Source organism: Gossypium raimondii, chromosome 7 (assembly GCF_025698545.1).
Source record: "Gossypium raimondii isolate GPD5lz chromosome 7, ASM2569854v1, whole genome shotgun sequence".
Classification (NCBI taxonomy): Eukaryota; Viridiplantae; Streptophyta; class Magnoliopsida; order Malvales; family Malvaceae; genus Gossypium; species Gossypium raimondii.
In genome coordinates, this window is record NC_068571.1 from 9,796,501 (window position 1) to 9,823,992 (window position 27,492).

A 27,492-nucleotide genomic window follows, 5' to 3' on the forward strand; every position below is an offset into this window, starting at 1 on the left:
TCATCGTCCTTGTGAGTTTCTAATCTCAGAAAAAACTACCTTAGACGAGTATTTATCAGAATCCTTGATACAAAAACTTTTTGTTCGTCGCTTGTTCTTAAATTGAAAGAAGTAGTACTCTTGGAGTTCATGACATGATCGCCAATGCTACTGAACACTTCCCCACTCTCATCTTCCATTTCATAGGTTTTAAACTCATCCATGTCTTCTTCAAACCCACCACTGGCATTTGGTTTAAGGGGCTCCTCTTCTGCACTTTCTTGCAATTGCAGTGCGAACTGTAACCCACACACCACAGCATCCAGCGATGGCCTTTTGATTCCATCATCATGCAAGCAACTCATTGCCAATTTAGTGATTTTTTTCAAACACTCAAATGAAATCTTTCCTTTCAAAAATGGATAAATGATATTGTAAAGTGATTCATTTCGATAGCATTCTTGAGCCCATGTTGCTAAGCTTACCTTATTCTTCTCGGTCGACCGACTAATCGGTGGCCTAGCACATAATATTTCACAAAGGACCACACCGAATGAATATACATTGGACTCTTTAGTCAATTGTCCATGACGATAATACTCTGGATCCAAGTACCCGAAGCTACCTTTCACAACCATGCTAACATAGGTTTGGGATATGTTAGTGGGGCCGACTCCAAAATCCAAAACTTTAGCCACCCAGTTCTCATCTAGCAAGATATTTGTTGTCTTAACGTCTTGATGAATGATGGTGTGTTTTGCACCTGAATGAAGATATTGCAACCCTTGAGCGGCACCAACACAAATCTCTAGCCTTTGTTTCTATGGAAGAATAGGGTTTTTGGTGTTGTAAAGATGATCATGAAATGCTCCATTAGCCATGTAATAGTAGACCAGAATCATCTCACCGTCATCGTTGCAATAGTCGATCAATGAGACCAAACGAAGGTAGTGTAGCTAGGAAAGCATCTCGGTCTCGGTCCTGAATTCGTGAGCACCTTGTTGAGACTCAGGGTTCAACCGTTTTATTGCAAGTTGGGTCTCCCCACCATTGATGAATCCTTTGTAAACGTTGTCGAAACCTCCAATACCAATAATGAAAACATTGTCGAAGTTGTCGGTTGCTCATTTGATCTCAGACAGTGAAAAGTAATGACAAAGATCAGAAGGCAGAGATGAGCTACCACACTTGGTTGACCCTTTTACTGGAACTCCTTTACCAGAAAACTGACTCCACTATGAAATTCCCTTACTGGAACTGGTATCTTTGACTCTCATCTTTTGAAAGTAAATGAAGAAATAAAGAAGAGAAAGAAGAACAAAGCCCGATATTATGCCTACCACAATTCCGAATACTACTTTATTATTGTTAGGCTTGGTTGAGGTGGGCAGTGAATTTTCTTTTTGATTTATTGGAACTAGATCTGGACTGGCAAGAAAAAAACCATTGCTCAATTTGAATATTTCAATCCCATTCAAGATTACATCAGAATATTTAGTTTTCCAAGCTGGCGAAGAATGCAAAGCAATAGAGAGATTTCGCTGCATTTGATTTCCTTTCTTTCCTATTTACACCACATAATCCTGATATACTGGAATCCCATTTCCACTACTCCAAGATATAACATCTGCTACAGTTTCTACAATTGAATTAGCCAATAAGATCTCAAACACTTTATCACCTTCTTTGGTTATATTTATCTAGAACTCACAAAAATGTAACCTTACGAAGTAATTGAACCAAAAATCAATAGGAAACTCCCATGTCAGTTGGTAGTTCTCATTCTGGGTCATGTTCGTCCCTATGGTCCTTTCAGTAACATAATCCTCCCTTGGAGCAGAGTACGATGGTGTATCACTGCTGAAGGAGAGATTAATACTTTCATTAACAAGAAGAGCACTTGGTTTGGCTATTGTCAAATAGGCGTCATCTGTTAACCAGCCCCAGAACATCCTAGTGTTTTCTACTGGCGGGATTTCGCTCCTACCAACTTCGACTCGATATATCATCTCAAGGGTAGTGTTGTTTCCTAGGGTGTACAAGCTTTCCTCGGCTTGGCCAACAAAAAGGACGCCGTCATCATCAATCTCTGGTGTATAATATAGATTGATCGGCATGGAAACAACTTCGATGGCATTGATGAAAGCATGAGAATCAGTGATATCAAGACTAGGAGTGACGGTTAAATTTAACCTTTGACCTTCATCTACATTTATACAAAATTCTTTGATGATAAGTGGAACTTCAAATACAGCATGGAGTGAAGCAATGAATGTAACACCCCTAACCCATATCCGTCGCTAGATTAGAGTTACAAGACATTACCGGACATAGCATAGATCAGAACAGACATTTACTACATTTCTTGTTTCGTAATTCAATCACATCAATACACATGCATTTTATATTTAATATCAATATCACACAACTTATAAATCAATATACATTCAAATAAAATTATTATACATATAGTTCACTTAACCAACTGAAACCCAATCATGCTTACTACTTAAGGTATATAAACAAGTCATGCTTTAAAAATTTAAAAATATCAATATTAATAATTTAATCACTTATTCGATCCAACTAATTTACATCAAATACATATATCATATAATCTCAATAACCGAACCTTATGACCAAAGTTCATGGCTTTCAAACTTCTAATTAATCATCAAACCTATTTTATTTCACATGTACTGCATACATATATCCATCTATTTATAAACGTCTGTTTCATTAGTTAATTATCAAACATAACAATTACGTACTTTTGCAAATTCACTCATTAAGTCAAAACAAAACGTATCATTTATCCTATTTAAAAACCATGTATGAAACATTAACAAACATTACAAACAATAGAATAGTATCTTGTTCCTTACCAATTCATATGCATTTTCAATAATAAAATTTATCATATTCAATCATAAATAGGTAAATAATATTACAACTCACATGCTTATCAAAATGAACCATTTACTAAGGCCGAATTTGCTACCACATATTTAACACATTTTGAAATCAATCATTCAACATTTAAATAACGAACCACAATTAAACATATCATAGGTATATGTATTTGTTTTACCCATCACTAGCCGAATATAACTACACATCATTAACCACTTTCAAGCCTATCCATAAATCAATTTAAACATTATAAATGAATCCATAATAAACCACAACTGAATCATATTCATTACATATCTTCTTGCCGAAACACATCACACTTATATGACATGCATAATACTTAATTCACATATTAAAATTATACATATCATTTCTCATTTACCAATCTCAAATTCATACATTCATTTATAACATAAAACACACTTCTAAAACAGATCTAAATCATGACCGAAATTACACATATTTTTCCATATCTTATAACCTGAACTTAACTATCATTTCATTTTAAATATACTTAGCATTTTAACCATTTACTCAATCCACATATCAAAACCTTATCAATAAACATACACGAATATATATATCACATACGTATGAAATACATATTACTTTTGATACAAGCTTAAACCATGACTTAATTCAATTGATCATTAACAAAACATATTAAACAAGCTATACATAATTATACCATGACCGAATCTAATTACTCAAGCATCAAATAAATCTATTATATTTAAAAGGGATAGAAACTAAGCTTAACCAAAAGAAATAAGCCATTTTCTCATGGCTCAATATTACATAACCCAAAATCAAGCATTTCAACTATGCCATACATGCCATAAGATCGAATTCAAACTTAACAAAATACCGAAAGGAGTCGATAGGGTGATAGTCTTCTCTGACGATCCCCGAGCTCGTAACCAACTTCCAAAATCTATAAAACGAAGAGCAAACATACACACAATAAGCTTTCGCAGCTTAGTAAGTCATAAGCAAACAATAATCATATGAACATTAACTCTAAGTCAATTAACCTAGTCAATCCGAACCTTAATGAAATATACATATATCACACTCACAAGTTTATATGTTTTCAAATATAAATTAGCATTTAACATCATATAGCTAAATGCACCAATACTCATAAACATATATAATTGTCACTCTTAAATATCACAAGTATATCAATAGGCCGAATCACTTATAATATCACAAGTACATCAATTCAAGTTTACAACTTACCTTAATTTCATATCATAGTATGAATACATACCTGAACCTTTTAATTCGATTTCACATTCGGTATTTACTTCACATTGCCCATTGAACCGTTCAGAATTAAAAAGGATACTAGGATAATCAGAAAGCTCGTACAACGCCAACGTCCCAGACGTGGTCTTACATGTAATCATATATCAATGCCATTGTCCCAGAGAGGGTCTTACTCGAATCAAATACGATGCCAATGTCCTAGACATGGTCTTACACGTAAACACAAATCGATGCCAACGTCCCATACGTGGTCTTACACGAAAACACATATCGAAAATCCTATGTCATGACATATGTATCCTATCTATTCCTAGGGTTCGTACAGGACTCTCGGACATTGAATCTCGATCGGATCGAACTCGATATATAGCTCCTTTGCTCAATACACATTCGGCCATACACATATATTCCTAAAAAATTCCATTCATCATGTAACATTTGTCTATTATCAAATTTAACGACATTTATATACTTATAGACTTACCTCAAGTCATAGATGATTATTCCACAACCGTATTTTTTCCCCGATTTATAATCGATCTATTTGTTTCACTATCAAAGCATAATAATAAATCAATATATTAACTAACTCAAATATCAAATCAAGTTCAAACTCAAATCATTCTATCATTTAATTACAATTAGTAAAAACATATTTATTCCTCACAAATGGTCAACACAAACACAAACATAAACACAACCATTATCCAATTCATTCCAATTTGGACAACATGAATACGGTAGGAATATATATTAGTTCATTAAACTTAAAGTCCAAATATTTACATATTTGGATGGCATTAAGATACTCTTTAATAAACTACATTAATATACAAAAAAACATGGCAAGATAATTAAGTACTTAATATCAATTCAAACAGATTCAAATCACGCATTACAATGACCAATTAATCCACTAAAACCAACTTTAATAATAATTAACAGTTAACTTATTGATGCAGTACATATTAATTACTAATTACACTTTTCAATAGCTTAAATTTAGACAACATTAATTAACATTAATTAATAGTCCACAAACCCCCCAAACGATATAAACATACGGCTATTTATCACCATATAACTAACTCATTAACTAACACTTAAGACATAAAATCTGTAGCATTATACTGGTCTTTTATTACCTTCTCAGCTACATTAAAGGCAGCATCAAACACTCCTTTTTCTCAAATTTCAGACATAATAAATACATCACTATTTATTCATTTGCAACTTCGACCATTATTAACATAATTTAAAGTCATTCAAACCACATTTATTGACATCTAAACAACAATTTACTGCTGCTTTAACACACCAAACAATAATCCTTAAAAAAACATAAATACAGTCACTTAGACAACATTAATTGACGACTAAACAAGAATTTTTCTGCTGCATTAATACACCAAACAATAGTCCTTAAAATAACATATTTTTCTGCTAAATTAATACACCAAATAGCAATCCTTAAAACAGCATAAATACACCACTCTCTGAACATCATTAACAATACAATAATCGAACAACATCAATACCACAATCGGACAGTATAAATAGAGCAACAATTAACAATATTAATGAGGTAAAATTCGAACAGCAATTTAACAATTTCAAAAATTATCAAACACTAAAGAATAAGAAAAATTCAAGGAAAGCTTGCTAATATTTCCCAACACCGATTATAACAATTCAATTTGTTCCTTCCCTCACACATTCGGTCAAAATTAAATCAATAATTTAACCATAATTTATCAATAAAAAGCTATAGCTAATGGAGAGTTTAGAAGAGTTACCCTGGCACTCCAAAATTTTAGCTTTTAAACAAACAATTTCATGGTTTTTCCACTGCATGCAGTCGTCCTCTTCTCTAGCTTCTATATTCTCCTTTTCTTACTTATTATCGGTTGAAAATAATGAAGATAAGATGAACACTAATGTGGCTTTGTTTTATTATAATTAATATTACTAAGCCAATTACCAAATTAACTTTTTTAATTTAATAACAAAACCTTTTAATGGTGGTCCATTACCGTCCACTTGCCTATATTATAGTGGCCAAATATCATTTTAAGGACTTATCAATTAATAAGCCATAGTAAATTAGTATTTTAACAAATAGAAAGTCACTTTTGTATTTTACGCTATTAAGTCCTTTTTATCAAATTAGACAACCAATCTGTAAAATTAATTCACGAAAATTTCACCAGTGCATTCTAACATGCTGTAAACACATAAAATAATATTAAAATAATCTTACGACCTCAAATTTGTGGTTTCAAAATCACTATTCTTACTAGGATCTAAATCGAGCTGTTACACTAAAATTCCTGAGAAGGGTAAAACCCCCACCTTCAACAGAGAAGAAAGCTTTTTTAGAAGGGTAGTCAAAGTCTGGATATGAAGTTGGATAGAAGTGCAAGCGGATGAACTTTGAGCTAGAAGTGAGGGGAATAGAATAGGTGAACTCTGAGTAAGAAAGACTAGTTGTGGAGTAGGGAACATTATCAACTAATGAGGGCGGTGGAGATACAGCTTTAGTCACTGATGATTTGTACTTGTTGTTTTGTAGCTCTATGGGGCTAAATTTTCCATTGCCATCTCTAACCCAAGAACGACCATCGGGAGACAAGGCATTGGTGGAAGGAGAACCACAGTCAATTGTGATGCTTTTTATGGGGTAGTAAGGGGTAAAATTGAAATCTGCTGTAACAGGAACCGCAATGTATTGACTGAAGAAGAAAAAGAAGAAGAAGAAAAAGAAAAAGAAGAGACAGGGGTCGAGTTTTGAAAGGAAAAAGTAGGTGTTTTGGTTAGAATCTCCATTTCAAGGGAAAAACAGAGAGGCAGAGAGAGAAGATGCATATGGAGAAAGGGATAAGAGATGAAGAAAGGTAGGAAATGGATAGTGAAGTGGAGATGGGGTGCAGGACAGGGTCAGTTACTGTACATTTGAATTTTCAAATTCCCATTTTTGTATTTTGATTAGTCAAGTTAGTAGAGTTTAACATTTGTTTCTTATGTGTACTCCATAGGATGTCACTAAAAACCATTTGTTATTATCATCGGTCTCCTCTACTGCATATGGGTAACAGAGGACTTAGGGCTCCTTTGGATTGAGGCAGTGAGGCACGTTTTGAAGGAAAAGATGGTGCCAAACTCACTGCTGTGTTGTTTGGTTGAGGTGTCAGATCAGTGAGGTTTCTTTTCAACCACACGATCACTAATTTTCACCGGAGCAAATAGCGTAGTTGGAGGCTAAACGAGCGATTGACATTATAATGCATAAAAATAGCCTTACTTTTATTTATTATTTTACCATTTTATCCTTAAAATTTAAGTTAATTTCATTTCCAAAATGCAAAAACCCCGCTCTTCAATTGACAAGAACAAAACTCCACCGTAATAAAGAGAGGACTCTCAAAGAAGTTATATTTTTCTACTCATCCTATCAATCTTGTTCTCAACTTTGATCTGGTAAGTGAAAACCCTTCTTTTTCTACTCTATATATGTGTTTGAATTGTATGAAAGTAGTTTCTGTTTTTCCTTTAAACACAAATCCATATGTTCTTTCTCCATTATTTTTTTACCTCTACTTACCGTTGAAGAGATTGAACATAATTGATGATTTCATTCAACATACCAGTTTTGTCTGTGATTTTGTTACATCCTGGTACTAAATCTTGCAGATACTTCATTCTTTCACTGATATTCTCCCTTCTAACCTATATAAATCAACATAATTAAAACATTATTATCTAATGAAAGAGACCTGATAAAATAAAAAAAACAAATCAATAATAATACCATCCATATTCATGTCTCCAGCAATGTTGTATTCATGTCTCAAACCCTCAAAAACTAAAACTATCAAAAACAAAACAAAGCACAACTAAACAAACGAAAAAACAAAATCTTATAGTAATATGAACAAGTTTAGCAGGTTTGCTATATGACTTCATGCCTAACACAAGTTCATCGTGAGGGGGTTAGTACCATATACCATATACCATATATCACAAGCATATATGATCTTATAATTCCTTCTTTTATCGAAGGGAATTTTTGGTACTTTGGGGAAGAAAGAAATCAAACAGTCATGGCCTGCATCACTTGATAAAAGGAATTTTTTCCCATTCCTCTTAGCATCAATCCAACCTACTAGGTGCAAGAATATATTATCATTAAAAAAAAATTGCACATTCATAATTAACTTGAACAAATGACTAAACAACTATATGCACAAATTCATTTTGGAATATTATCATTAATAAAATAAAATTTAATCAAAAAAATCTATGAAAATTATTAAAAATAAAATTATTAATGATTATTAATAATTTCTAAAATATATCAAAATATAAAAAAATGCTAAAACTATCCCAAAACGATTTCAATCGCATAGGTAGGTTACCAAATTCATCCATACCTGTTAAAAGATGACCTATGCTTTGTAAAATATAACAAAATTCTCTCATCACAAAATTACAGGAAAAATATGGGAATACAACCAAGCTGCTGAGACTTGCATTTAGTCATTTCGAACTTACACTCACTTAATCTAGAGCCTTATAAATTGTTTTGAGGAGTGAACTGCCCCCATATGCCTCGATCCATTCCTCAAATGATGTAAAGCAGAAACTTAAATGCCGAGCACGTTGACTTATTTAAGGATAAAACAAACCACAATTGAATGAAAACTAGTTATCACTCTTCTCACATACTACAAACCACCATCAACAGCATCAACATCTTCCCCCAAATCCATCTCTTTCACCCCGAATGACATGAACACAACACACCATTGGCCCAAAGTTTCATGAGTTTGATTAACTCCCAAACAAACTGATGAACATGCAAAATTTATACTAAAATCACTTAACTTATATTCATAACCAGAAAACTTGCACTAAACAATAATATAAGAAGACTTGATTATTGAATCACTTACAAATGTAGATGTCATGCCAGCACAAGATCCAGCAGCAAGTCTTTTGAGAACAGATAGCTCGCCATCTTTCGCTGTGAAAAGTTTCTAGAATTCAATAGGAACTAGAAATCAAATGACTAACTCCATCAAGGGACACACAATAAGCATCAATACAATTCTAAGATTACATTATGCATATTATTTTATTACCTTATAAGTTTCATAAGCAAAGAGTGGATCACCTTGTAAGGTACAACTCTTATCACTGAACCATTTAGTACTAAATCAATGTCAACAACATTCAAGAAACCATCACAATTACATTATCGAAATCTAATCCCAAAATAAAGAGTGGAAGTAAAACTACAAAGAACACGAGGAAGATTGCCCTTCCAAGACCTTTAATTCCATCATCCTTCCCAATCGATACAAGCGCCGCAATTTACTCCCAAATAGTCACCAACATTTAAAATACAATCCAATAAAACTACCTTAATCAATGAATTTCAACAAACATATAATTACCAATTCCAAGAAAGATAGAACATGCAGAAATATAACCAAAGATACTTGAGAATTAGAAAAATGAACCCAAAAAAATTTGCTGCAAACTGAGTAGCGTGAAGGTAGAACATATGAGGAATTGAATATAACCAATGCCTCATACTTTTTTTAGCAAAGCTAGGAAAGATCCGTGCCTACATATCTTTTTATAAAAACTCCATTAATTAATCCACAAAAATTTACATAAAAACTGAATATGATTAAATCTAACAAATTACAACAGAGATCAAAACATATTCACCAAATATTATTCACAAAAATATAACAGAAAAAGAAGAAGAAATGAAAAACTGCCTTGCTCCTATATTAAAATCACATTGAATTTCAAATAATCAGAAAAAAAGTATCAGAAAAAAAAAGAAGAGAGAATTAAACAAAGAAAGAAGCGAACTGACCTACATAATCTCCAAGGAAGCCATAATCGGTTAGTTTCAATCTTTGAAGCATAATGGATTTATTTTGCCTACGCCAATATTACAAAGAACGAAAGAGCTTTTATTTCTTTTTTTTCTCCCCTCGGTGGCTCCGCCGAGTCAAATTCCTATGAATTACACGTATTAATTTTATGCTTCTTTCAACATTTTATCTGTTTTATTATTATTCATTTTCGGCATAATAACCTTTTTAGTCCTCCAACTTTAGAAGAAAATTTATTTGAGTATTTTAATTTATAGTTTTTGTCAAATCATTCTAAAATAGATAAAAAAAATAGCATTTGTTAATTTTATTTGACAGAAACATGAGGAAATTGTATTGTAGATAGATTTTTAAGCAATAAACGTGAACCAATGGTTCTTGCAGATTTTTTCTTTAATTTTATTAGTTTGCCCTAGAGACTTAAATCTGATATCGATATAAATATGTCTTGTGTCCAAGAGAATCAGAAATGGAGTAAATATGAGACTTGAAAATTATATTTTTGTTGCATTCATTTTCCCTTTTTCCATTAAGTTGAAGCTTCAATTAAGGTGCCAGTTTTTTTTTGGTGTGGCTAGATAAAGATTAGCATTAGGAGACGTCTAAAATAACTTATAGACTATATATGTTCTCTATGCTTCTTGGTGGATGCTAGCACATTGACTGAATTATATCAATGACAATAGATGGTAAAGACACGAAATTTTATGGACGGAGATAGTAGCTTAGCAACAAAAGCTGTTTGGGATGATGAGCTGACGTTGATATTTTGTGAACTTTACGTGAATGAAGTCAATGCTGGTAATAGACCGACAACTCATCTAAACTCAAAAGGATGGGAAAATGTCATTGCTCTTTTTTAAGCAAAACACAAAAAAATTATGGAAAACCTCAATTGAAAAATAAGTGGGATACATTAAAAAAGGAATGGAGGTTATGGAGGGTGTTGCTTAAGGAATCTACAGGTATTGGATGGTGTCCATCTAAAAAGACGGTCGATGCTACGGAAGAATGGTGGGCTGCAAAAATACAGGTTAGTGTTAACTTTATCATTATTTTAATGCATAAAGTTTATTGAAATTAATAATTTACAATTATAAAAATCTTAGTATAACATTTAAATTTAACATGTTATGTAGGAAAATCCTGATTTTAAAGGATTTAAGAAGAAAGGAATTGAGCCACGATTGAATGAGTTAATGTGGCAAATGTTTGGTGGCATTGTAGCCACTAGAGAGAACGCATGGGCACCTTCGTGCAGTGTTCTTCCAAGTGGGGTTCCTATGGGAGATGATGCACCTAATGAGGATTTGGTGATTCAGATGAACATAGTAACGAGAATGAAGGTATTCCTCCGATGAGGTACCATCAAACCCTTTTCATGAAATCCTCGATCAAGAAAGCAAACACTTGGGGTTGTACACTAAAGGAAAAAAATCAAGTTCAAGTAGAAAATCATCAAGAAATACATTAACTACCCAGATTGAGAAATTGTGTGAGAGCATGTCTAGTCCAAGGAAGCCAGTGAATGAAATTATTTTTCCACACTTTCAATATACTAATTCAAATGCAATGGATGCTTTGCGTGCTTTGGGAGATGAAATTCCAAAAAAAGATGAACTGTACTATTTTTCCACCAAAATGTTCCAAATACCGGTGAAACGAGAAGTGTTTTTAAACTTAGATCCAGATGATAGGGTTTGGTGGCTTCGACGCGAGTATGCTGAACAAAATCCAATTGCATCATTTTCGTCCTTGGTAGCAACATCCTCATTTCCCTTCCAACCATACCATCAACCACCTCCACCATAAGCTCTATAGAATTATTATTGTAATATAACTATACTACTTTTTTATATGTAAAACTAATGTATGATACTTTTTATGTTTGGTATTTTTATGCTATGCTTTTAATCAAGTTTCTGTGTTGTATAGAATGTCACGAAATATTAATTTACTTTCATTTGATTACTTTTTCAGGTTATGGATGAATTTAACAATATGTATAATAGTTTTGATATGAATTATGATACATCTGAATTAAGTGAAGAAGCTCAACGAAGAATAGCCACAATTGTTACCCAAGTTGAGCACAACAATTATCATAAAGAGGAAGAATATGTGTTAAGCAGTGTATTGGTACACCATGAAACTTATTTCACTATGCAACCGCGTATGGATTCAAATTATACTGGTCAAATGTGGGTGGACGAAGTATTAAATGGGCACGATGATCATTGCATGATTAGTTTTAGGATGCCAAAAAATATATTTCACAGATTGTTGCATGATCTGCAAACAAATTATGGCTTAAAGAATGGGAAAGTATCAGTGATGGAGAAGTTAGCATTATCATTGTACATTCTTGGAAATAGAGAATCAAATTCAAATGCAACAGAGCGATTTCAACGATCTGGGGAAACTGTTAGTCAAATTTTTACTGATATGTTGCATATATTTGCTCGAATGGGAATAGACACTATTAAACCCATTGAAGGTCAATTCGAGGAAGTACCGAACCATATTCGACATGATACAAGATATTGGCCTCACTTTAAGGTAAAATTTACACAATCTTTATATTTTTAAAACATAAATTATTTCTAACTTTTATCTCATTACTTGTATTTATTTTAAAGGATTGTATTGGGGCCATAGATGGAACACACATAAAAGCATGCATTTCACCTTCTTCTCAAATACCTTATATCGGACGGAAAGGTGAACCAACTCAAAATATTATGGCAGCTTGTGACTTCAACATGTGCGTTATTTTTGCATTTCCTGGTTGGGAAGGAACAGCACATGATAGTAGAATTTTTTTTGCAAGCACTTAGAAAGCAAGAGTTGAAGTTTCCACACCCTCCACCAGGTCGAACTTTAATTTTTTAATTACTTTTTAAATAAAAAATATTAAAATTTTTAATTTATTTTTGAACTTGATATTATGTTTTACTTTTTTTGCAGGAAAATATTATCTTGTGGATTCCAGATATCCACAAATGGTAGGTTTTCTAGGTCCATATAGGGGGAACGATACCATTTACCTGATTTTCGTCGAGGTAATCATCAAGTATCTGGAAAAAAAGAAATCTTTAATCATGTCCATTCTTCGTTACGCTCTGTGATTGAACGAACATTTGGAGTGTGGAAAAAAAATGGCCAATATTAAGAGATATTCCAAGTTATTCATTCGACAAGCAAGTTTTAATAGTTATTGCAACAATGCTTTTGCATAATTACATTCGAAGACATGCTTGGTCAAATGATAAGGATTTTCGAGAATTTGAGAATATACGGACATGCCGGTCTCTTCAAGCCGCTTTGATGAGGTGAATCGAGTTCTTCTAACGAGAAAGTGACCTTGAAATCACAATGTTAAGGAAACCATTGCAACTAGTTTAATGAATCAATATTTGTAAACACATTTTGTATCATAACCTAATTTCTAGTAATAATGAAACTTGTTATGTCTTATGTTACTATATTTTTTTTATTAAAAATCATCCGTTTAGATACTTCAAAATTTGATCCAAGTATAATGTTATTATTTGTGAAAATAATATTTATCATTGTTATAAAAATATTTAATTATAACTATAAAAAATTAAAAATAATTATCATTTTATCTAATAAATAATTTAAATTAATTATATAATTCATTAAAATATTGGAAGATACATTTTAATATTTTATTAAATGAATTTGCATATTTTAATAATTTTAAAAAAGTAAATTAATTTACATAATTTCTATTATATATCAATTCTAATATGATGTCTTTAATAGTCATTTTTCATTCTCACCTCACCGCTACAGCTGCGTTTGAATCCAAACACACACTCCACATTGTTTCTAATCTCACCGCTACAGTACCCAATCTCAACGCTACAGTAACTAATCTCACCGCCACCGCTGTTTTTAACCTCACCGGAGGTAAACACACCGCCCATCCAAACTAGCCCTTAGTCAAACAACAATTTACAGCACATTTTTGGTGCTATTTGTTTTCTATTTCAAACAACCATTTGTTTCTATTTGTTTTTTTTAGTTTTGTTGCTGTTTCTTTAGCATTAAATACCAAGAGTGTCATTATAAAACAGAATTTACACTCCACAAATTTTCTCTACAAGACTTGTATCCAAATGCCAGACCATGAAAACTAATGGACATTGGACGTATAAATGATATAAATTCTCTTTTAATGAATATTAGAATCCTAAATTATATTAAACTTGTTATCTAATGTATATCTACTTTATAATAATAATTTTATAAATTACTAAGATTATCTAATTTAATATTTTAAAAAATATAATTGTATATGTAAAAATAAAACTTTGATAATGACAATATATCGCAAATAAAATAAAAATAAAAATAAAGAACACACAGATTTTTACGTGGAAACTCTTTCGGGGAAAAACCACGGGCAAAGAAGAAGAAAATTCACTATATCGAATTCAAATTAATTACAAGAGGAGTAGACTCTGTCTATTTATGGGCTTGTAAAACCATATTCTAATAGTAGTGTAGTAAGATTGAAACACCTTATTCTAATCAATATCAAATAGATGGAGTTTAATAAGGTTTAAAAACCTTATTCTGAAATAAAATAAAATAAGTATAATTCTATAGGGATTTTACTTTTATTTTATTTTACCACTTTATTTTATTTAAACAATTATTCAGATTACTTAATTCTAACAATCTCCACCTTGACACGAATTCTCAATGAACAAGTTCTTCATCGTGAACTCTCAACGAACAAGTTCTCCACCTCTTCCATAAAACTCCTTAAGGGTTTAACTTCAACAATGAACACCAATCAAGTCTAAGCAATGCTCAAACTTGGTTATATAGGAAGTAACTTAGTCATCATATCTGTAGAATTTTCATGAGTACTAATTTTCTCACAACAATATCACCACGAATAATAATATCACGAACAAAATGATACCGAACATCAATGTGTTTTGTTCTCTCATGAAACATTTGATCTTTTGTAAGGAAAATGACACTCTAACTGTCACAAAATACTGTATTGATTTGATGGTCTTTGTAATACCCAATTTGCTTGGGCCCGATTAAAACCCAATAAAAATAAAACCCAGTTCAAAGTCCATTTACATAACTAAAGCCCATGTCCAGATTACAGCAAAATTAACATAGCCCAAATCATTTTAACCTAAACTAGACTAACCCAAAAGACCCAACTAAAACCCAAACCTACTAGCCTAAAAACCTTTAGCCCAATGAGCCCAAAACGCAAAACAGGAGCAAGGAACCCTAGCAACATTCGGCTCCCAGCGCCGCAGCAACCGTACCACACCTCCACGCGTTGCGCCATGTCCACCCTTCGTACACCGTACCTGCAAAAAGGACACGCAAACAAAAAGAGCATAAATCAACAGCAAATAAAAAATAGCAGTAAATAAGGATAAATGTAAAAAATATTCTTGGGTTATTTCATTTTCTCACTGATTTCGGCTATAAAGAGAGCCAACAAAAATCTGTAAACGGTTACGAATATTGAATGAAAAAAAAAAGAGAAAAAGAAATCAAATATCAGTTTTTTTAAGGTGATTCTCATAATTTTTTTATTTTATTTTCCTTTTTCGTTTCGTTTTTATGCGAAAATAATAAAGAGAAAAGGGTTCAAAAGCCTTACCTGGATCGGTGCATCGCCGAATCCCTCCTCCGTTCAGGCTAAAATTGAATGGGTGAGGGGGCTTTCGATGCTGAAGTGGCGCAAAGGGATAGAAAGTGGTGTCTGTTTGTTAACAAACTGATTTTAGGGTTCTGATTTTAGGGTTATGAGGGAGTTTTATATAGTACGTAAAACGGCACCGTTTAGGGCCTGTTTCAGTGGCTCTAAAATGGTGCTGTATTGGTCGATTAATCCCAGCAACCTGCGCGGTGACCTGACCCGGGGAAGGATCCGCGCCTTTTTCAGTACTTGGGTATATTGCGCAAAAGGTCCTTCTACTCTTACAGGGTTTTTAAATCGGTCCTTTTTATTTTTATTTTTTTTAAATTTTGCTCTGCACTTTCGTTGTTGTTTCATTTCAACCTAGATTGCAACGCTGCGTTTTGGGGAAGTGACATATTTCCCAATCGCCCCCATGTAATTCGCTCATTGCAGTATAGTCCTCCACTTTATTTTAATTCTATTATTTTCTTGTTAATTTAGTTTTAATTGCGATTTAATCCTTTTTTTAAATTTATTTTTTAATTTATTAATTAATTTATTATTATTATTGGTATATTTGGTCATATTTTCACTTATGTTTTTGTACATTATCTTATTATATATTATCATTTTGAGCTTTATTTATATTATTATTATAATTTTATAATGTGTTATTTTATTCTATAATATATTCTCTCTAAATTCACTCATTACATATTTTTAGATCTGTAGATATACCTTTTTATATTATGCTATTATATAATACTATTATATGTATACATATTTCATATTAAATTATTTTCATTATACATACATACATACATACATACATACATACATAATCTATTGTTAATTTCATATTATTATATAGATATTTTATTTCTTTCAAATATTTTAACATCTTTAATTTATTTCAACTTATTTCAATATTGTTAATTTATTCAAATTTATTTTAACTTTTTAATTTATATATTTTATATCTATTTCTTAAATTATGTTTAAATTTGTATATTTCATTAGTGTTATGTAAATTTGCTTGACTTTTAATTAGTTTCCTCTTATTAGCTAATGTTGATATTTACATAATGTATGATTGAAATTATTATTGTCATGCTTGTTTGTATTTGTTTATTAATTGTTTATTGTTCATTGGTGTACATTTTATTTTCGAATTGTCCTTTTCGCATTGTACGAAAAAATTCAATCACATTACATTGCTTAAAAGACTGTATTTTATTAAAATATCGAAATTATTTTATTTTCAAAATACCCGGTGTCCAAAGACTCTCGAGAAAATTGTGCCCTAACTTACTGGGCTTCGATTTTTTTCGTTGGATTTAGGTGGCAGAGTATCTCTTTTCCAATAAAATTATACACATTTCATAAATAAAAAGTCCATTCTCAGGAATTCGATATGCTGTGTCCTAATGCATTGGATATGACACGTTGTTTTCTCAAGATGAGGATTTTTTTAAAAAATAATAAAGGCAATATTCGGCATTTAGGAATTTCGAGAAATTGAACCCTAACTTATTGGGTTTTGATTTTTCATTCAACCCAAATAACCAAATATCCTTCTCAAAATGCATGGGTTTTAAAAAGATAAACTTAATTTTGAAGATTAAAAACAGTGTGCCCTAAATCACTGGGTGTGACACTTTCTTTCTTTGAAATAAGAGTGTCTTATTATTCAATTCAATTTATTCAAGTTAAAAGGATCGTATTTTAAAATCTTTCAGAATTTTTGACACTAAGACATTAAACAATCGATTCGGTACCAATTTTGGGTGTCACGAGGGTGCTAACCCTTCCTCGTGCGTAACTGACTCCCAAACCTATTTTCTCAAAATTCGTAGACCTAAAATTGTTTTCAAGGTGATCCGATCACACCCTAATAAAAGATCAGTGGCGACTCCCATTTTCATTTTCAACATCGATCCCTATTTTTTCAAATAAAAAAAGTGGTTTCAACAGTCTTCATTGAGTTCACTAAAGAGTCCCTTCAACCAAATAGCTTCGTTACAAGCCTCAGTAATCGTCATGTACTCAGCTTCAATGGTAGACAAAGCAACAGTGGCTTGCAAAGTGGCTTTCCAACTGATTGCATAACCTCTGATTGTAAAGACATAACCTGTGAGAGATATTCTTCTATCAAGGTCTCTAGCCAACTTAGCTTCAACATATCCAATGACTCCATCTCTGGTTCTTCCAAGCTGTAAGCAAACATCAGTAGTACCTCGTAAGTATCTTAAAATCCACTAAACTGTTTTCCAATGTTCTTTACCTGGATTCAACATGTATCTACTAATTGCACTGATTGCATACGATAAATCTGGATGTGAACAAACCATAGCATACATAAGAGATCCCACTGCACTAGAATATGGAACATGTGACATGTACTCAATCTCATCATCTAATTGTGGAGACAAAGCTGATGAAAGTCTGAAATGGGCTGCTAAAGGAGTATTAACGGGCATAGCATTCTACTTATTGAATCTGCAAATAACTTTCTCTATGTACCCATTCTGACTTAGGTACAATTTACTTATTTTTCTATCTCTAAGAATCTCCATACCAAGTATCTTCTTTGTTGGTCCTAAATCTTTCATCTTAAATTCTTCACTTAGTTGGGATTTGACCTTTCTTATCTCTCCTTTATCTTTCGCTGCTATGAACATGTCATCAACATAAAGGAGTAGATACACAAAAGAACCATCACTGTTTTTCTTAAAGTAAACATAACTATCAAAGCTACTTCTTTTAAAATCATGACAAGTCATAAAAGAATCAAACCTATTGTACCATTGTCTTGGTGAGTGTTTCAAACCGTAAATGAACTTTTTCAGCAAGCAAACATAATTCTCTTTTTCTGAGACTGTAAAACCCTCTGGTTGTTCCATGTAAATATCCTTCTCAAGTTCTCCATGCAAAAATACAATTTTTACATCTAACTGCTCAAGCTCCAAATCATACATACCACAATACCAAGCAAAGCTCGAATCGAACTATGCTTCACAACTGGGGAGAACACACCTGTAAAGTCCACTCTTAGAATTTGACTATAACCTTTTGTAACAAACCTTGCTTTATATCTGGGTTCTTCAACTCCTAGAGTCCCCTCTTCCTGTTTAAACACATATTTACAATGAACAACCTTTTAACCTTCAAGAAGTTTCACAAGATCCCATGTTTTATTTTTATGGATTGATTCCATCTCCTCTTGCATAGCAAACATCCACTTTTCTGAGTCTTCACAGCTAACTGCATCAAAAAAATTAGATGGCTCTTGGTTTGCATCTATATCTTTAGCCACATTTAAAGCATAAGTAGCTAGATCAGCCTCGGCATACTTCTTTGGAGGTTTAATTTCTCATCTAGTTCTGTTTTTGGCAATAAAGTATTGTGGTGAAGAAACAACTTTATTTTGAATTTTTGTACTGGCTTGAGAAGTCAACTCTGTTGTAGATTCTGGATTAATCTGATGCTCCACCTGCTTTTGATTTTCTTTATTGGAAGAGTCTTTAAGAGAAAATTTAGGTAGCATAGCAGTTTCATCAAAAACAACATCTCTGCTAATCACAACTTTTTTATTTTCAAGACACCATAACTTATACCATTTTACACCAGTTTTATAACCAAGAAAAAAACATTTAATGGATCTCGATTCTAATTTTCCATTATCAACATGAGCATACGCGGGACACCCAAAGATTTTTAAATCAAAATAGTCAGTAGGATTACCAGACCATACCTCTTGTGGAGTCCTTTTTCTCAATGGCAACAGATGGAGATCGATTGATCAAAAAAATGCAGTAGAGGCTACTTCGGCCCAAAATGAATTTGGTAAGTTGGCATTTGAAAACATACATCAAACCTTTTCCATGATCATTTTGTTCATTCGTTCTGCAATGTGTTTTGCTGAAAGTATGACGAACTGTCAAGTGTCTTACGATCCCTTCTGACTTGTACAATTTATTAAACTCATCAAAACAGAACTCTAAGTCATTGTCTATGCAGAGGTATTTTATTTGTTTTCCCGTCTGTTTTTCAATCACATTTTTCCAAGACTTAAATGTGGAAAACACATCGCTTTTCTGCTTCAGGAAGAACGTCCACACAATTCTGGAAAAATCATCAATAAAAGTTAGCATATAATTAGCTCCACCTCTCGAAGGTATTTTGGATGGCCCTCACAGGTCAGAATGAATATACTCCAATGTTTCCTTCGTGTTATGGATTTCTTTGGTGAATCAAACTCTCTTTTGCTTCCCAAAAATGCAGTGCTCACAGAACTTCAGTTTGCAATTTCCTTACCCATCAAGAAGTCCTCTTTTGCTCAATTCTGTCATGTCATTCTCACTCATATGCCCTAGGCGCATATGCCAAAGTTTAGTAATATCATCATCTCACAAGGAAGAGGAGGAGATAGTTGCATCACCAGTAACAGTAGAACCCTGCAAAACATATAACTTGGCAGTCTTTCTCTACCCTTTCATTACAACGAGGGAACCTTTGGAAATCTTCAAAATCCCACTTTCAGCTGTGTATTTGTACCATTTTGAATCAAGATTACTCAATGAAATTAAATTTTTCTTCAGTTTTGGATCATGTCGTACGTCACTAAGTGTTTTAAAAACTTCATCAAACATCTTAAATTTAATTGTTCCAACACCTACAATTCTACATGAAGCATTATTTCCCATCAAAACAATAACTTCAGACACTGTTTGGTAAGTTGTAAACCAATCCTAATTGAGACTCATGTGGAAGGTGCAACCTGAATCAAGGATCCACTCCTCGTTCACTTTAGAATTGTTGACAGAAGCGACTAGAAGTTCATCATCACTGTAGTCTTCTACAACATCAGCTTTACCAGAATTTTCTAGTTGTTTTATATTTTGATTCATAGCCTCCCTTTTAATCTTGTTCTGTAGCTTATAGCACTCAGATTTAATGTGCCCTTTCTTCTTGCAGAAGTTACAAGTTTTACCTTTGTTTGAAGACTTCGATCTACCCTTAGATTTATTGTGAGGACTCCATTCCTGTTTCCTTCTATGATCATCATCAGCATTCTGATATTATTCCCACGAACAATAACACCCTCTTTCTGAGAGACAATTTTAACCACGAGATGTTTCATCTTATCATACGAGGTTAAAGAATCATAAACCTCATCAACTGTGAGAGACTCGCAGCTATATAAAATTGTATCTCTAAAGGTTGAATAAGACGGGGGAAATGAACAAAGTAGAATTAACCCTAGATCTTCCTTATCATACTGAACCTCTATGTCCTCCAAGTTTGAGAGAATTTCTTTAAATATTGTTAGGTGTTCGTGCACAGAAGCACCTGCGTCCAAACGATGAGCATAAAGGCGCTGCTTCATATGCAGCTTGCTAGTTAGAATTTTCGACATACATATTTGTTCCAACCTTTTTCATAATCTAGCAGTGGTCTTCTCATTCATCACATCTTGCAAAATTTCGTTAGATAAATGCAGATGTAATTGTGTTAGCGCCTTTCGATTCTTGCACTTCTCTTCCTCCGTAAATGTTGATGGCATCTTATCTACCCCTAGCAGGGCTTCCTCTAAGTCCATCTGTGCAAGAACTGCCTGCATCTTTATCTGCCACAACACAAATTTGGTGTTGCGATCCAACAGCGAAATTTCACTGCCTGTATCTTTATCTGCCACAACACAAATTTGGTGTTGCGATCCAACAGCGAAATTTCATACTTCAAAGACGTCATTACCGTAATTGAGATGAACAACCCGGAAGCTTTGATACCAATTTGTAAAAATAGAACTTTGGTGATGACAATATATCGCAAAGAAAATAGAAATAAAAATAAATAACACACAAAGTTTTACGTGGAAACCTTTTCAGGAAAAAATCACAGGTAGAGGAGAAGAAAATTCACTATGTCGAATTCAAATTAATTACAAGAGGAGTAGACTATGTCTATTTATATGCTTGTAAAACCATATTCTAATAGTGGTGTAGTAAGATTGAAACACCTTATTCTAATCAATATCGAATAGATGGAGTTTAATAAGGTTTAAAACCTTATTCTAAAATAAAATAAAAGAAGTATAATTCTATAGGGATTTTACTTTTATTTTATTTTACCACTATATTTTATTTAAATAAGAATTCGGGCCACTTAATTCTAACAAGATAATATTTTCTCATCATCAAGAATTTTCTCTGCAAGACTTGCCTATGGATGTTGATTACCAAGACTAATCCCTATTAAAAGTATAAATGATATAAAATTTTATTCTTAGTAAATATTAGAGTTTTAAAATATATTAAATTTTTATTTTAATAGATATCTATTTTATAATAATAAAATATTTATAATATTCACAATATTATCTAATTTAATATTTCAAAATAATTAAAGTTGTCTAATATTAAAAGTAAACTTTTGGTAAGAAATAATTATATTGTTGAGCATAGTCGATAGTGTTGTCCAAAACAATTCCACAAACTCCACGAATTTTTTATGCAAGACTTGGAAAAGTCTTATACCAAAAACAACTAACTTCTCTTCTTTTTTTTCCTTTTACAATAATAATTATATAATCCTGTGAAATATATTAAGTTCACAAGTCGAGGTATTAGCTCTAATCCTTGGAAGAAAGTTTATGATGATCATAAAGATGTTGGAGAAAATGACAATGGATGAGAGAGACGAGTTAATTCAATTAAGTGAACTTAGTTGTGTTAATGTAGTTGTTTTCACCACTACCATTTCTCTTACCATCTTAAATTTCACATGTATTCATCTTTGTCTCCTCTTCCTCATCTTTAAAGCTATAAGTTCAAAACCTCCTATACTTTCCATTAAGTAGAGAAGGAAGTTTTTTTATTATTATTCTTATCTATTTTTTTTCTTAAAAATTGAAAATAGTTAGCTTTGACTCGATTTATTATTTATGATTTATGGGAAAATTTTGTTGTATTTTGAAATTCCATAAGATATATTTGGGGAACATTTTTCTTTTACTTGGAGCCTTTACCTCTAAACCTCTATTATTAGACTTGAAAGAATAAAATTGTAATAATAATTCTACAACATTACTCAAGCAATGAACCAAAGGAATGAATTATTGTAACGTGTAAAATGGTGACAAAATGGAATCGTCATTCCAATGAACCAAACATCGCATAAATCTAAGCAAAAGGATGACCAAAGATAACCATTGAAGTATAGGCTAAAAAAACAACTGGATAGGTCGGGTCACAATGTTTCTCAAGAGTTAATCCTAGTTCACTTTTCGGAGATAAACTTTCTTAACTATTAAAAAGTGTCTTAGATTTCGCTATTACGAGAATGATCATGTTACAATTTCATGATTTCGAGTTCATTAGTCACACAACAAATCATAGCGCTGGACTATTAGAAGTGGTTGATGTTCATAAAAATGTTGGAGAAAATGACGATGGAATTTTCTAAATGAAGTTTTGTACTATTATAAACTTACTAAACCTTTTTCTGGTTCAATAAATAAAAAAATTTCCCGTGCACCCCACTGCAAGACTCATCTACAGAGATTGACCATGAAGACTTGGAAAAGTCTTACACCAAAAACAACTCGATTTTTCTACGTTCTTTTTCCGTTAAAAAAGTTTAATTATAAAATCTTGTGAAATATATTATTTATGTTGCAACACAAGATTTTAACTTTTATGTCTAAATGTTGAAAGAAATTTATGAAGTTTTTGATAATAAGTTATTGAAATAAAGTCTTTTACAAAAGAAAGTCGAGTGGTATATTTTAACTAAATATATATTAACAATGTTTTAGAAAGATTTCACATGCATGATAGAACTTGTAGCCAATTTAACAACCGTTGTTCATAAAAAGCTGGAATTAATTTCACAATTAATGGGAAAATAATTAAAGCATCTAATCTAGCGACCAACTCTTATTGATCCACTATCACTAGTAAGCAATACATGATAATCTATGGAAGATGAGTCATTTGCATGATTTGCATCGTTTTTATTTATTTCACTTTCCTGCAGCTGCAATGCAAGCTCAAGTCCATACACCACTTCACCCATTACGGGCCTTTTTCATCCATTCCGAAGCCAAACAACTTATAGCTACTTCACCATATTTTAATAGACTTGGAAGCTTGATCTAACCCTGTAAATAAGGATCAATTATCTCATCAAGGCTTCCATTTTTGTACCAATGTTGTGCCCACTTTGCCAAACTTATTTGCATGTGGTCCTCAGCATTTCGATCTATCGATGCTCTTGTGTTACGGGGTTAGATCTTTTGTCTCGTGATCCGTGCAGCCTTAGGCGATTCGTTCGTCTAAACTCGCCTAAGTCAGCCTTTACTCAAGTGAGGATTCCTTTAGAACTACTCCAAGGCACCAATTTGTATAGCGGAAGCAATTTATGCCAAAAGAAGCCACAAAAGAACAACAGAAAGCCACAGAAAAGAATGCACAAGAGGTATTTGAGTAAATGCTCTCAATATTCTCTTATTCACAAATAATAATGAACAATGAATGGAGTGAGTACAAATGAGGGGAATGTTTTCTATCAATATTCTAAGATTAGTTACCAAAATAGCCTAAGTTGTCATATCTTCATTATTGGGCCAACCAGGCTTCAATCTGACAGGCTTCTCCAACAGCTTACCGAATCGGGCTAGTTCTTGGGAGCCAAATGACCCCCATCTAAACTCGATGGGCACTAACTTGATTTGTCCCGGTTTCGTCTCGACGCCTTAGCTTTTCCCTTTGTTCGGGACTTTTGCCTCGGCTTACGTCTCTTCTTAACTAGAACTGTCCTACTCTTTTGTACATCTCAGCGACAAGAAGTTATGTCACTCTCTTGCCAACATTCTAACTTGCCTCGAATAGAATCCTCTTGATTCACATTACTTGGCTTCGCTTTGCCCACAGTCTCTCGGTCCCCTTACTCAAGAACTTCGAAAGGGCCCCTACGTTCTTGCCAAGTCAACAAGTTAAAATGAAAAACACTATCAGAGTGTTGAGAATGTATCTTTCTTGTTGCATTTACTCAGGTCAACTGTCCAACTTGCATCAGAACTTTCCCAAAGCTTAATGTACACCCTACCCCTCTCATGGGTGGTAGTCCCTCCGATGTGTCAACAGAAATGAGCCTCATTGATCCTAGCTTTATGGTTTGTATTGCGGTTTCTTCCTCTAAGTCTGATGCCAAACTCACCTCTTCCATGGGTGAAAGCCTCATCGACGACTCGGCCAACTCCGTCGCTTTACTCGAATTGAGCCTCATTAGTTCCAGCTTCAGTGTTTTCATCGCAACTTTTTCCCCTGAGTTCGACGACAAACCCACATCTTCCTCGTGTGGAAGCCCCTCCGATGACTCAACAAGCTACAATGTTGCCTTTTTTTTTGCTTTGGACAGTTCCGCAACCGATGCAGACCATGACACAATAAGCACTTTACTCGCTTTTTTTTCTCCTCTTTGCCCTATTGGTTTCGGCTTCTTCCTTTGGCAATGGTTCAATTTAAAATGGAAGTGGTTCTTTAATGAATTAAAAACAATTGTGGAGCATATATTTTGATAATAAACGAGCGTTAATACCTATTATTCATTTATCAAGATATATCTTAATTCATATTTCACTTTGGTTAGATTTGTTCTTCCATGTATTAAACTTAAAACTCATTATATATGTGATTTAGTTTAATTTTAAAAGCATAATAAATTTGATTATTTTAGACACATGATTATTTATCTGTTTATTTTAATTAAATTATTGTCTTGATTATTAACTGGAATTTAATTTTATACATTGTTACGAATTATCTTGAAGGGTTGATTGCTTCTAAAGAACGAAATTCGGTTTATGATCTTTATATTTTAAAATATTTTAATGTTATAGTTAAATTATTAGCTTAGTGATTGTGATGTTGTAATTCTTGCATTTGAAATTTTACTTGGTAGTTTATTAAATTGAATTTAATGATGGCTACTTGCTATTTTTATTAATTGATTATTTTCTGAAAAACCATTGTTAAAATGATTATTTTAATAATTGATTAAATGCCTTAGTTGAAAATTCTTTGAATATAGTCGGCATGCTATAGAGTGTAGGGGTCTCCCATCATCGCTTATTGTTCCTTGTGTAGACTGCCTTGAGCGCTTGGGAATATTGTCATTGTTGTGCTTTGTACATTTGATGTTTGGTCGGTCATTGATTAAGTCACATTTATCGCGCAGTAGAGTACTGTCATTGTTGGAGCTTGCGCAATTTTCATCTATCGTTTGATGTTCAATTAGACACTCGTGTGTCTGGTTGTCTTTTCTTCTTGTGTGACTTGGGCAAAACTATTAAATCAACTTAAACATTGAATCGAAATGCAATTGTTATTTATTGAATGCTTCATTGTTATTCTAAATTGTTATCTTGTGACTGATTTGTAACTGTATCGTGTCTTGGAAAAATTGTTATTAGAGTGACTTTCAATTGAATTAGCCAATAAGATCTCAAACACTCTATCACCTTCTTTGGTTATCTCTATCTGAAACTCACAAAAATGTAACCTTACGAAGTAATTGAACCCAGAATCAACGGGAAACTCCCATGTCGGCTGGTAGTTCTCATTCTGGGTCTTATTCATCCCTATGGTCCTTGCAGTCACATAAACCTTCCTTGGAGCAGAGTACGATGGTGTATCACTGCTGAAGGTGAGATTAATACTTTCATTAATAGGAAGAGCACTTGGTTTGGCTATTGTCAAATAGGCGTCATCTATTAACCAGCCCCGGAACATCCCAGTGTCCTCTCCTGGCGGGATTTCGCTCCTACCAACTTTGACTCGATACATCATTTCAAGGGCAGTATTGTTTCCTAGGGTGTAAAAGCTTCCCTGGACCTGGCCAGCAAAAGGTACGCCGTTATTATCAATCTCTGGTGTATAATATAGATTGATCGGCATGGAAACAACTTCGATGGCATTGATGAAAGCATGAGAATCAGTGATATCAAAACTAGGAGTGAAGGTTAAGTTTAACCTTTGACCTTCATCTACATTTATACAAAATTCTTTGATGATAGGTGGAACTTCCGGTACAGCATGGAGTGAAGCACTAAAATTCCTGAGAAGGGTAAAACCCCCCACCTTTAATAGAGAAGAAAGCTTTCTTAGAAGGGTCGTCAAAGTCTGGATATGAAGTTGGATAGAAGTGCAAGTGGATGAACTTTGGGCCAGTAGTGAGGGGAATAGAATAGGTGAACTGTGAGTAAGAAAGACGAGCTGTGGAGTAGGGGACATTATCATCTGATGAGGGCGGTGGAGATACAGCTTTAGTCAGTGATGATTTGTACTTGTTGTTTTGTGGCTCTATGGGGCTAAATTTTCCATTGCCATCCCCAACCCAAGAACGGCTATCGGGGGACAAGGCATTGGTGGAAGGAGAAACGCAGTCAATTGCGATGTTTTTTATGGGGTGGTAAGGGGTAACATTGAAATCTGCTGTAACAGGAACCACAATGTATTGACTGAAGAAGAAGAAGAAGAAGAAGAAGAAGGAGAGGAGACAGGGGAACGAGTTTTGAAAGGAAAAAGTTGGTGTTTTGGTTGGAATCTCCATTGCGAGGGAAAAACAGAGAGGCAGAGAGAGAAGATGCATATGGAGAAAGGGATAAGAGATGAAGAAAGGTAGGAAATGAATAGTGAAGTGGAGATGGAGTGCAGGACA

At 33.1% G+C, this 27,492-nt stretch overlaps 1 pseudogene; it reads right to left on the bottom strand.

The window, feature by feature from the left end:
* Positions 1 to 27,492, bottom strand: LOC105764249 (receptor-like protein kinase FERONIA; annotated as a pseudogene).